Below are 11324 nucleotides of genomic sequence, written 5' to 3'. Positions count from 1 at the left end.
TTGCCATTGTCTCTTTTTTAAATATTTTTTTATTACGTATTTTCCTCAATTACATTTCCAATGCTATCCCAAAAGTCCCCCATACCCTCCCCCACCCACTTCCCTACCCACCCATTCCCATTTTTTTGGCCCTGGCGTTCCCCTGTACTGGGGCATATAAAGTTTGTGTGTCCAATGAGCCTCTCTTTCCAGTGATGGCCGACTAGGCCAACTTTTGATACATATTCAGCTAGAGTCCAGAGCTCCTGGGTACTGGTTAGTTCATAATGTTGTTCCACCTATAGGGTTGCAGATCCCTTTAGCTCCTTGGGTACTTTCTCTAGCTCCTCCATTGGGAGCCCTGTGATCCATCCAATAGCAAACTGTAAGCATCCACTTCTGTGTTTGCTAGGCCCCGGCATAGTCTCACATGAGACAGCTATATCTGGGTCCTTTCAGCAAAATCTTGCTAGTGTATGCAATGGTGTCAGCGTTTGGAAGCTGATTATGGGGTGGATCCCTGGATATGGCAGTCTCTAGATGGTCCATCCTTTCATCACAGCTCCAAACTTTGTCTGTGTAATTCCTCAAGGGAGACATAACAACAGATCCTGAAGAAATCCAAAACACCATCAGATCCTTCTACAAAAGGCTATACTCAACAAAACTGGAAAACCTGGACGAAATGGACAAATTTCTAGACAGATACCAGGTACCAAATTTAAATCAGAATCAAGTTAATGATCTAAACAGTCCCATATCCCCTAAAGAAATAGAAGCAGTCATTAATAGTCTCCCAGCCAAAAAAAGCCCAGGACCAGACGGGTTTAGTACAGAGTTCTACCAGACCTTCAAAAAAGATCTAATTCCAGTTCTGTACAAACTATTCCACAAAATAGAAGTAGAAGGAACTCTACCCAACTCATTCTATGAAGCCACAATTACTCTGATACCTAAACCACAGAAAGATCCAACAAAGATAGAGAACTTCAGACCAATCTCCCTTATGAATATAGATGCAAAAATCCTCAATAAAATTCTCGCTAACCGAATCCAAGAACACATTAAAACAATCATCCATCCTGACCAAGTAGGTTTTATTCCAGGGATGCAGGGATGGTTTAATATACAGAAATCCATCAATGTAATCCATTATATAAACAAACTCAAAGACAAAAACTACATGATCATCTCGTTAGATGCAGAAAAAGCATTCGACAAGATCCAACACCCATTCATGATAAAAGTCTTGGAAAGATCAGGAATTCAAGGCCCATACCTAAACATGATAAAAGCAATCTACAGCAAACCAGTAGCCAACATCAAAGTAAATGGCGAGAAGCTTGAAGCAATCCCACTAAAATCAGGGACTAGACAAGGCTGTCCACACTCCATACCTATTAAACATTGTACTTGAAGTCCTAGCCAGAGCAATTTGACAACAAAAGGAGATCAAGGGGATACAAATTGGAAAAGAGGAAGTCAAAATATCACTTTTTGCAGATGATATGATAGTATATATAAGTGACCCTAAAAATTCCACCAGAGAACTCCTAAACCTGATAAACAGCTTCGGTGAAGTAGCTGGATATAAAATTAACTCAAACAAGTCAATGGCCTTTCTCTATAAAAAGAATAAACAGGCTGAGAAAGAAATTAGGGAAACAACACCCTTCTCAATAGTCACAAATAATATAAAATACCTTGTCATGACTCTAACTAAGGAAGTGAAAGATCTGTATGATAAAAACTTCAAGTCTCTAAAGAAAGAAATTAAAGAAGATCTCAGAAGATGGAAAGATCTCCCATGCTCATGGATTGGCAGGATCAACATTGTAAAAATGGCTATCTTGCCAAAAGCAATCTACAGATTCAATGCAATCCCCATTAAAATTCCAACTCAATTCTTCAACTAATTAGAAAGAGCAATCTGCAAATTCATCTGGAATAACAAAAAACCTAGGATAGCAAAAACTCTTCTCAAGGATAAAAGAACCTCTGGTGGAATCACCATTGTCTTAAGGAGGTTTTCCTTCTGCACTTTAGCCTTGAGCACGTTGGTCTTGTCTATTTGTGGGCCCCACCCCAGTGTGGAGGAGCTGGAAAGCAGGGTTTCTCAGGTGGCTGTGATGAATTAAACAAACCCAGAGACTGTGTTGGAAGGCAGCTTATTTATTGATATAAAGGGGCTAGATTATATAGCTTGAGTCAAGGGAGAAGGAAGGAAAAAGGACAAGGAGAAAGGTGTTACAGCAGAGACAAGGACCTTGCACGTGTATCAACTAGATTAGCAGACTGCCGATCATGTGACTTCTGAGAAGCCAGAGAGCTGCTGGAGAAAACAGAAGCCTAATGGACTTTATCATGAAGTAGCCTTTGTCTCTATGAGTTCAGTAGGCCTGCTTTGGGTAGGGAGTGGTCTCACTCTTACCATGCTCCCTGAGAGCTGTTCTAAAGGCCATTCTAAGAGCTGTCCAGGGTATAGGGAGTGCTCTGCTGTCCATCATCTGCCTTGGGAACCCACATCCATTCTCTGGCTTTATTTCCTTCATTGGGTTCTTCAGTCTACTCTCTGCTTCTCCACTATCAATCTCTGCCCCACTAGAAAGTGTGCTTCATCATGACCTCAACTACTCTGGTACACTATATTTCTTATGTCTGGACACAAAGAAGAGCCATTTGTTGACTGATAAATGTATGGAACATTTTTGGTTTAGTATTGGCTTTAGATTGTTTTATAGGGCTTTAAAATATGACCCTTAATACTCAAAGACTTCCTTTCTAACTTACTGCTATCTATAACTCATGACTTACTTCAGAGATAACATATTTTGTTAGTGTTGGGTAAAGTTTATACTTAAATATGTAACTGGATTGCCAACAAAAATTGCTAATAATTCCAGCCAATTTGCCACTCTGAATGGAACCAGTTCAGTAACTTAATTGTTTAAATAGGAGAAAGTAGATTTCTATCTGCTCTACTTGCCAAATAACTAAGTTCACATCTACTTAAAGATCTGGCTGAGGGCTTGGAAGCCAAGCAAGATCAGCTTGTGCTGAGTTTTTAACTCACATGTGATGTTTCTTAAGCAGTAATCTAACCAACTCTATGGAATGTGTTCCATTGTTTCCACCTTAGAAAGCCCTGTGTACAGCTTACAGGTACATTGTAGGTTGGGACTAATTCTTACTGTGCATTAATACTAGCTTGCCTAAATTTTTGGATTATCTTCTCTGCAGTCTTCAGTGGATGAGTCATTTCCACTCTTGACAATCCCCTGCTTTGAGCTGGCCGCTTGCCCAGCCTTTTTCAGACCAGGAAATGTAGTTAAAATATAATCTGGCACTTGCCTAAAATATTTAGAAGAAAAAAAGGAAGGAAGAAAGGAAGGAAGGAAGGAAGGAAGGAAGGAAGGGAGGGAGGGAGGGAGGGAGGGAGGGAGGGAGGAAGGGAGGCAGAAAGGAAAGAAGGAAGAGAGAGAAAGAGAGAAAGAAAGAAGGGGCACACTGTTAAAGCTCCCACCCAAATATTTCTTTAACTCCCCCTCTCCCTAGAATACATTAGAAAACAAACAAACAAACAAAAGTGTCCTAAATAAAGGGAAGAGTCACAGGGAAGAAATTTGGACAGCGACTCCTTAACTCATGCTTCCCCCTGACCTGGAGCTCCTTCCTGGCTACCAGATCATTCTCTAGCATTTTAAAAATCTCTCTCTCAGCTTTCATGTGGAAGCAGAATGTCTTTCCTGCTCAGAAAGCAGACACCAAATTGATGCACACATGAACTTCAGTCATTTCAGCTGGCCACCGCCAAGGCTTTTCTGCTTATATAACAAGCATTGTGAGCCAGTGTTAAAAAGGCTATTTTGGTCTGGCCCTAGCTCCAGCAGAGGGAGCAAACAAAAGTGCTTACAAAATAACATTAAATGAAGGCCAGGGCAAGGTGGGAGGTGCTTGCAATTGAGGACAGCCACTGCTATTCTTGCCAACTATGACCATATAACAATGTAGGCCCAGAATGGCCAAATCTTCCAATTAAAAACAAAACAAAACAAAAAAAAACCAGAAATCTGGACCACTCTTCCAATTTTTAAATGTTGGGGCAATTAAAGGTAGGACAGGGGTGGGGATGGGGGTAGGTAGAACATGTTTGATGTGTTTACCAGGCCAGAATGGGCCTATGGGTCATCCATCCAAGGCCACTGTGTCATAGTCACAAGAGTCCAGTCAAGGAAGCCAGTGCAATAGGATGTCCTCAGAGAACATCATTAATAGCTTCCACATTTGGAGCAGAGCTACAGACAGTGGGGCTTCTGAGTTGCTGCTCTTAACCTCTACTGCAGTCAAACATGTTTCTCGTTCAGGTCATTTTCTATCTTATGACATACAGAATAGATAGAAGTATATGGCTTAACTATGAAAATAGTCAGCCTTTATTTTCCATATGGCTAACGACTTTCCTGACTATGGAAGTGAAGGGGAAAATAAACGTGAAATTTATCTGTAAAAAATTGTTTTACCCCTATGTTAAGATAGTAAGACTTCCAGTTCAAACCTCTTGCATATGTATCCTTAGGCCCATGTCAAAAGTGAACTGCAAGCAGATGCTTCCCACCACCACCAAGTTTCAGTCTTAGGGCACTCCTGGAATGAAATGTAAAGTAAAAATGAAGACAAAAGAGAATCTATTGTTTGCATACCGCAAGCTTTTGTTTGTTGAAAAGAATGTGTTTTCTTTCATTTCATTTTCTTTAAAGAGCTATGGTTTAAGTTAAAGGCAAGTGAGCTTTGTTAAACTAAAGATTCATGGTTAAAATATTTCAGCACATGTCATGAAACTTGAATGTGACCAACCTCTTTGCCTGGAAGCCTGTTCCTCCCACTTGCTTCCTTTGAGCTTCTGTTTCTCTTCCCTCCTCTCTCTACTGACAACAGAATTGCCTGCAACTAGGATCCATGAGAAAGCAGTGTTTCTCATGGGGTGGGAGTGGGGGCTTGCTGTATGGGTGGCGATCTGTGAACAGGGGCTAGTCTCAACACTGAGTCGGCCATGCTGGGCCTGAGTGACCCTGCAGCCCTTTCTGCACTGCCTGGGCTCCAGCTAATGAAGCTTTTTCTTTAGGACTCTTGCAGCTCCACTCGGTGATCCCTCCAATGCACAATTGTTTGCAGTACTTCCATGACACTTACAGTGATGTAGTATTGCTGCTTTTGCTGGGGTATCCACCATCCCCTTTGGATATGTGTTGGATTCTCCTTTAAATTTTTTTCTCATTTTCAAAAATGTGTAGGAGTATCCAAAGACAAATGGATTTCCAGGTTTTAGTCTGTACCCAGAGTAAGCATCATGAGTTAATTTCCTTTAAAAAATGTGTTTTTCTTGCTTCTATTGTAAAAACACAACACTGTCTTAATCTGTGATCCTGACATTTGCCTTGAATAACACCACCTCAGATAAACCTCCCTGCTCACCTTTCCAAAGCATCCCAAACCCTCCCTCCCTGTTACATCTTGTCACATCCCCTTGTTCTGTTTTATTCTTGGGGAATGTCCTATGTCTCTGCTTATCCATGTCTCTGTGTTAACAACGTCTTCCTCCAGAGCAAAAGCTCTGAGGGAAGGTGACTCTGTCCTTCTCATCACTCTATCTTAGAGTCTTGAGCAGGCCTGTCCTCATTCCTAAGACTCTGCTAGAACACTAGTACATTTTTTTTTTTTCAGAGCAGGGAACAGGAGAGATGGGCACAGAGATGGGGATAAAGATGAATGCTGGAAAAAGTTGTTAGTGCTGGCGAGTTTCTGTTTGGTACCTCTCTTTCTAGCCCAACAGGGTCTTGACATACCAAGTCCCTACAGCCTACACCCTAACTCTGGCACACTACCCTTTTGTTAGGGGGATGCCAGTCCTGGCTTTGCTCTCAAGATCATGAGCACAAAACTGTTTTCCTGCCAGTGAAGAAATAAAAGCATCAGCCTCTTGCTTCTATCCACCTGCTTCAGAGATGGCAGCTCCACATCTCAACAGGTCCATAGTTTTCTCTCAATACCTTTATTTTCAAATCACAATAATTGCCCTAATCTGAATAGACACTGATGTTGCTGCCCAAGTCATAAAACAGACATCATTGTATAAAAGTTCAGCAATCATCTATGTGACCCTCCAAAGAGTAGACTTTAATACAAAAGTCAATTCAATCATTTTCAAAGGACTACTGAGGCCAAATGGAAAACCAGTAGAGAAAAGTTCCCCTTTATTTCTATTTTTAATATTTCTTATCCTTTGTGTCTTATTATGAATGACATGTATGTGATTAAAAACAGGTTGTTAGCTACCAGCCCATCTTCTGTTCTATATTTTTTCATCTAACTGTATTGCTTCTCAGCTGTGACACACAAGTTAGCGACTGTGGAAATGATTATATGTCATTGATGATTGTGGCTTTAGGGAGTAAATAACCAAAAGGCATAGAACTTTGGGCCGAAAAGTTCCAGTGGTTTTATTTATTTATTTTTTAAATCCAATTAAGAAGAAGGCATGGGTGGGATTAGGCTATGTGAACTCATTTAAGTTTTCTTTCATATGTATTTCTCAAACTATAGGCTGATACTCATGGGAAACAGAGTTGGAAATTTCAAACTACCACCCACCCTAGCTTTGAAGTAACTCGGGATGGCTTTAGGAAATAGACCCGTGAACCCAGTAGTTTGCCATGAGCAAAGTCCTATCAAATTGAGATAGGAAATGAAGAAGAGAGCAAGTTAGCTTTAAGTGGCAGTATTGATCAGGGAAGAGAAGACTATTAGATGAGAGTCATTAAAAAAAATAGCTCAGACTTGAAACAGTTTTCTGCACAACCTCTGGGTAATGAGATGCTAGGTGGCAGCTTCTTCTGCTTCTGGGGATAAAGGAATAAGGCCTCAGTTGTGAGGCTGAGGAGATGCTCAATGGGTAAAGAGCACTTGCTGCACACACATGAGGACTGGAGTCAAGCCCCCCCAAACCCACAGAAAATATGGGTATAGCTGATTATGAACCTGTAAGCCAAGAATCATTGGTAGGAGAATCAAGCTTGCTGCTAGCCTAGCACCGGGTTCAATGTTAAACGCTGTCTCAAGAGAATTGAGTAGAGGGTGATAAAGCAGAGCCTCTCCATCCTCCTCTGGCTTCCATGAACACACATACACACACACACACACACACACACACACACACACACAGGGCAGTGGGAAGAAGAGACAGACAGAAGGAGACAGACACAGAGAGTAATTTTTTGTAAGATTTGCTTTCCAAAAACAAACAAAAAACCAAAAATACAATTACCTTGATTTAAGATGGAGTTACTGGAGAGAAAGTTGATCTGTCATCAAGAGTCAACACTTAGGAGAGTGTTGGTGTGGTGGAAATATTGTGGAAATCAAATCCCATATGTCCCAGGTCCACAGATTACATAACCTAAGGCTAATTGTAATAAGAAATTTCAAGATAGAGCAAGAGGAACCAAGATACACTGAAATTAATGAAGCAACCACCAAAATGAAAGATCCTGAGAGAGGGTCTCCAAATTCTATGTGCTCATATCTCTGCCTCCTAAAAGTACTAAAAGTCCTAAAAGTGTGAGTATGATGTGTGCAGACTCAGAGAAGATAATCTGGAAACAAAGATCTTAACAAAGATGTCAGCCTCAGTAATAACTAATTTGGAATCGATTTGTCCTTAAGCAATAAGAGCCAGCTTCAATGGAAGAAACAATTCCTACTCAAGAACAAAAGCAACATGTAGAATTTCCATGACTTGAAATACTAATCAATATTCATAAAGTTTAGGATACAACCCAAAATTTCTCAACATCGAAAGACAATCACCCACCTAAAAAGCCAGGCATGTTTTGAAGACCAAAGAAAACCTATTGATTCTATAGTGAGAAGAAGCAAGTGCAGAAGCTGAAAGACAAAGTCTTTAACTTTTATGTGGTTGTTAAGATGGCCTGAACATCAGATGGAGCTGTTAGATGTGATAAAAGGGACTGAAACATGAGTAAATAGACCCCCCAAATAGTTAAAGAATCAATGACCAATACATGATCAAAAGTTGGCTGTTTTTATGTCCACTCCATACAAGCTACAGTAGTTTTCAAAGACCTCAATTGAAAACATGTTCTTATTAGGTTGGTCTTTAAGTAAACCTGTGGTGCCTTTTCTTGATTGATGATTGATATGGGAGGGCTCAGCTCATTGTCGTTGATGCCACCCTCGAGCTGATGGTTCTAGGTGCTATCAACAGAATACAATCTAAATACGCTATGAAGAGCAAGCCAGTACACACACTTCTGCTTCAGTTCTGCCCTCCAGGTCCCTGCCCTTGCTTGCTTGCATTCCTGGACTAACTTCCTTTGATGATGAACTTTTTCCTTTAAAGTTGCTCTTTTGGACAATGGTGCATTATCACGGCGATAGCTACTCTAACTAGTGCATATCTGAGAAGACAAATGTACTACTTGAATGTCAGTGCCTTTCCCTTTTGGCAAATTTACAAATGATACAGCAGATGAAAGTCAAAACCACAAATGTCATACATCTGTAGTGTATCTAGATGTAAGGCAAACAAGCATCCTAGCACTAAAGCAAAGGTGAAGGTAGACCAACTGACATACAAGTATACCTACTGCTTATATAAGTTAGTGAAATACTAGCTGCATGTAGACAGTGTGTCAAAGATGTATGTTGTAATCCCTGTCAGGCAAACAAACAAAAACAAACAAACAAAACCTTAACAATATAAAAAACATGACTAAAAAAATAAAAACAATTGGTTTCTAAAAATAACTAAAAAAATTTAAAAATACATGAAGGGAAAAATAAGTGAACAGAAATAGAAATAGAAAGAAGATGCCTCCATCTTCTTCAATGCTTCAAACCATTCAAGCATATTCCATTAAGTACCAAAGGAATGAAAAGTCCAATTAAAAGGCAGATTTCTTCAAAAGGGAATAATGAAACAACTCAATACCATTCTACCTATAAGAGACATGCTTTAAGACAGGCATGGGCTGAAAGTCTGCACATATTCAAAGATTCAGTATACAAGCAGTATGCATAATGAGGCTAAGGGACATTACAAAATGACAAAGGCTTAACTGAAAGGAAAACTAGAGGAAGTCACTCAGAAATGGTGTAGAAGAGCTTCATTGATGAGAACAGGAGAGAGAAACTGGCCAGGTAGAACAACCCCACAGCGGCAGCTCTGAGCATATCCAAAGAGAGCTCTGCCCCCTGTCTCTGTGTCCTCTCCTCTATGAGTACTCTGCCTGCAGGTCCCATATGGCTGGAACCAAGAGGACCTGAGTGGGCCAACTGAACTGACCAGCTCATCCCCTCCCCATTTCTATTATAGTCAGTGGCCAAGCACCCAAAGCTATACTACCAGCTACATGGTACCCTATTTCCTGGAACCCTCTGCTGCTCTATAGGAGCTTTGGCTCCCTCCCCCATCCCTCCTGCCTATGAGTCTATAATATTCCTCTCTCTAAATCTCACCCCCACTTGATCTGTGAATTTAATTCTTCAAATTCACAAGATAAGAACCGCAAAGTCACTAGCTCAGAGCAGGTTTGGTGGCTATCAAGTTTCTGGCTCCCTAAAAAAAACTCCATACTAAAAGGTATACCAATGTCTCTATATCATTGGGTTTTCCTAAGTATCATGGACTTCTCTAACCTATTACTGTCATGTATAATATTTTACTGTATATATAGATTGGATAAATGCAAATACACTGGGGCATTCCACATATCCCTATGATAAGCAATGAATTTACTTCATTTTTGGAAGTGATATAGTTAAGCAGAAAACAATGGATTATTACCCCAAATCCATTAGGTCAAAAGTGCTCCATGAAGTCATCTACAGCCTTCACGTGCCCAATGACTTTCTTGCACTGTCTTTCCACTTCTCCATTGAATATCTTCTATTGATGACTGTATTTCTCAGGGAGGCTTCATTTAGAGACAGCACAGATTGATCATAAAGAGAAGGACATCGGAGGCAGAGCATGTGAGATCCATAAACCTAACTAACTCTTTTGTTTTGTTTCTTCAAGGCAAAAATCCACAAAAATTTCATCAGGGGAAATAGGAAGTAACCTGTAGGGAGAACCTCTTTCAGGAGGGAGTCATTGCCCTTGCTATCAAGGTAACGTGATGAAGGATGATTATGTCCACATTCAATACCATCCAGAACTCTTTAGTGATCTTTGAAAAATCTTAAAGGGATTTTACCATAAATTATTTTGCATAGGCATCAAAGAATCATCAGTCTATTTTTATTTTATTCTTCATTATTTTAAACTCAGATACAAAGAGGCTAAGAGAGCATTCTATAGAACAATTCATTCCTAACGTACTGAGCTTTAAAATAATAAAAGGCAAATCCATAATAACAGATATCATAGCTGAGCTGGCCACCCATTGATTTTGTGATTTCCTTTTATTTGCCTGGCTTGTGAAATGGAGATGGTTGAAGTCAGGAGGGGCAGATTATAATTTTAAAAAATTATCTTCAGATGTTTTCTTATCTTTCTGTGACACTTAAGATACTCAACTCACAAACTGATAAAGAGAATAAAAACTATAGAACCAGTGTGGCTTGTAGTTTCCCATTGACTGTATGCAGAGGAAGACATGCATGGTTCCAGGATCTGACAAGATCACAGACATAAAGCTCTCAGCAGGAGCCCAGCACACCATCATCTCACAGGATGATCTACAAGTCTCTTTCCATTCTTGAGTCCTGAGATTCACCCCTCATCAACTGTATCCTGCTACACTCAGACTAAATAATAGCAAAGGATGTTTACACAGAAAAGAAAGTAGAGGTGATGGAGGAGTTTGGCTTGGACTTCTTTGGATATCAGATTTTCTACTCAGGGCTTTCTGTTTGTGAGCACACTAAATCCTCAAATCAGTCCAGAAAGGCAGATGATTTTATGCCCATCTTACAGAGAATGGACCTTGCCTTCTCAAGAAGCAGATGGGCAGAAAGTGGGAAAATCAAGGGGTGGACCCAACTATACCCTGATCACTCCCCCTCTCTTCCTCCTTCCCTCTCTTTCCTCTCTCCTCTCTGCACCCAGACTACTTAGGTAACCCCAGAGCTGAATGACAACCACCTTGTTGATGTTGACTATTTCTGAGGCATGTCAGAACTTCAGTCTAAGAGACAACATTGGATGTGATGGGTGCCATACTGTAAATGTCAAGCTTATGGAGCACCCGTATTTATAGCTTGACCTCTGGGAGGGCACTGTGAATGCTTCTAGATGGTCCTGGTACAAAGTTCCTAAAGGCCCA

Source organism: Mus musculus, chromosome 18 (genome assembly GCF_000001635.26).
Source record: "Mus musculus strain C57BL/6J chromosome 18, GRCm38.p6 C57BL/6J".
Lineage (NCBI taxonomy): Eukaryota > Metazoa > Chordata > Mammalia > Rodentia > Muridae > Mus > Mus musculus.
Note: the sequence above shows the minus strand (reverse complement) of the source record.